We start from the raw sequence: 2,500 nt of genomic DNA on the forward strand, positions 1-2,500 counted from the left end.
TTTAAAAATAGTCCCTGATAACAAGTCCAGTATTGTTATGTTTTTATTTCCTCTATTCTGCCTAACACCTGTAACACCTGGCGCCTGCAGGAAGCTCCAAGGTTGTCAGCAGTGAACGGGTTAAATCTAAGGTGTTTTATATGAAAATAATGCCTTTTTTCACAATTTTGCCGATACATCAATCTTTTTTTTTCCAGAGAATTACAATACAGTGGCATGTTGAAGACCAGATATTAATCACCCGAATATCACACTGAATTATGATTTGGTATCCTATTAAGTGCTATTAAATCTAAGTCTTTCTCCACTTAATTTTACTGATACATCAAAATGTTCGCTAACAATTACAGTATCGTAATGAAAACTAGATATGTAGATTGACTGCATTTTGGATTAAAATTTGTATTTATTGATGATAACAAGAATCTAAATTAATTGTAAGAAATGAGCCAGTAACGAATAATGACTCATTCTTCCTTAATTCTGCTTACAATAATAACCAAATCCTGTAATACTACAAACAATTACTTAAAATTAGTGACTTGAATATACTTAATTGTCATCACTCACCTTACTGCCAAACACTTTTCTTGCTTGACTCAATTTACTTTCACTTCAGTCACTTAATTTTATTCTTACTTATTTTACTTCACTACACTTCAATCACTTCACTTCACTTTCACTCAGTTCACTTCAGTCTCACTCCCTCAGATGTGCTTCACTGCCACTTGGATGCACACACAACCTTCTCGGCGGCACAACAAGCTCATACACTTCACAACATGCCGTTTCGCTTCACCACCACGAGGCACAACACAATGTACACTATAAACTATAAAATACTTAGGAGATTACAAGGATTTCCCAGCATTCCATAAGCTTACTGAGAATTGATGTCTTATTCCTGAACCTTTGCTAAAATTTCCATCATTCCACTTAGATTTTTCATATTTTTTTTTCTCCTGGTGCTTCCTCCTGATGAGATTACAATGAAGATAGAAATGCGGTTATATTCTTACAATCATAATCAGAGTTATTTCTCATCTGGACTTTTTGTTTGCTTGTGTTACCTTAATAATTTATTTTTAATGAGTCCCTCTTCCGTTTGTGACCTTAAATAAAAGAATGTTTGAAAAGTATTTATTTTATTACTTTAATCGTGATATAATAATAGTAATAATAATAATAATAATAATAATAATAATAATAATAATAATAATAACAATAACAACAGCAACAACAACAACAACAACAATTTATACACTACTTCCTTAAATGAGCTGCTCCATGCTACTTCTACATTCACTAAACACACCCCAGTACACTTGAATTACCAACAGCAAGTGACACACAGAACAAAACCTTGCACAGCCTCAGCCTTAGCTTCTCTGTGTCTGGACCTGACATGTATTACTTTCCAGGTCCCCACAGGTCTGCTTCAGTGTGGCATTCCTTCAGTTTGCTGTATAGTTATGCCCTTATTTTACTGATTTAATTTTTTTTTTTTCTCTCTCTCCCCGGTACTTAAAGGTATATTTGGATATAACAACGCTATTTTTTTTTTTGTTTGATTTATTTATCTTGTTTTCTTTTTACAATTCACATTTTTCTCTAGACAGGCTAGTTTTAATGTAAGTATTATATTCCTTCACTTTACCTGGATAGATTTTTTTCTTCCCAGCTCCCTGAAAAATTAATGAAATGTATTATTTTATTTGATTTTTTCTTATGTGGTATAGGTATGTAGTTATTTTTTCTCTTATTTTCAATACTTATTCTAATTAAGTATAATATATATCTGATCTATTGGAGAAAGCACACTATATTACATTTTTTCTTCTTCGTTAGCAGTTTTCTACTTTCAGAAATTATTCTAAACGATTATAATATTTTTCTAATGTATTGAAACACACACTATACGTACTACAATTTTATTTATTTATTTATTTTTTTATGGCTATTTAAAAATCTACAAGACTATTATTCTGTCAGTTTCTAATGTCATTTTCCTTAAGTTTAATATTTCTTAGACTTCCAGTGTAATACATTTATAATATATCCAATATAATATTCTACTTTCTAGAGTATTACCTTGTTATAACCATTGTAATACATTTATAATTATCTTGTATAGTATTTTTCTCACTTTCTACAGTAAAAGCTGTTCTACTTGTTTGATATTCTATCCTTTCCAGAGTTGCACATTTATATTATTTTTTCTGTAATAGTTCAGATATAATTGTTCCTCTTAAATATTACATACGTTTCTACATATTTCATCCTCTTATATTTTTTTTATTTAGATTTTTACATGCATTATTCTTTCAATTCTTTACTTATTTCTAATTCATTATAACATTTCTCTTTCAATTTAATTAGTACCGACCGATTTCTCTGCAGGTGATTACATTTCTACTTAGTCTAATACTCCCTCTAATTTCTAGTATTGAATCGTGTTCTTAAACGCTTCTTTTCCCCTCACAAGCAATATTTTAAAGTG

The 2,500-nt window shown here is 30.1% G+C and overlaps 2 long non-coding RNA genes across 3 annotated transcripts in view; both read right to left on the reverse strand.

The window, feature by feature from the left end:
- Window positions 1-2,500, reverse strand: part of LOC135115278 (uncharacterized) — a 103,126-nt gene that overhangs the window by 74,248 nt on the left and 26,378 nt on the right. The gene's annotated exons all lie outside the window — the stretch shown is intronic.
- The window catches only part of LOC135115279 (uncharacterized), a 26,532-nt gene that overhangs the window by 516 nt on the left and 23,516 nt on the right, over window positions 1-2,500 (reverse strand). Inside the window, exon 2 of the long non-coding RNA XR_010275933.1 lies at window positions 1-1,685. This exon is cut by the window's left edge and continues 516 nt beyond it. This is a non-coding gene — a long non-coding RNA (uncharacterized LOC135115279). The remainder of the gene's footprint in view (window positions 1,686-2,500) is intronic.

Source organism: Scylla paramamosain, chromosome 29 (genome assembly GCF_035594125.1).
Source record: "Scylla paramamosain isolate STU-SP2022 chromosome 29, ASM3559412v1, whole genome shotgun sequence".
In the NCBI taxonomy this organism is placed as follows: Eukaryota; Metazoa; Arthropoda; class Malacostraca; order Decapoda; family Portunidae; genus Scylla; species Scylla paramamosain.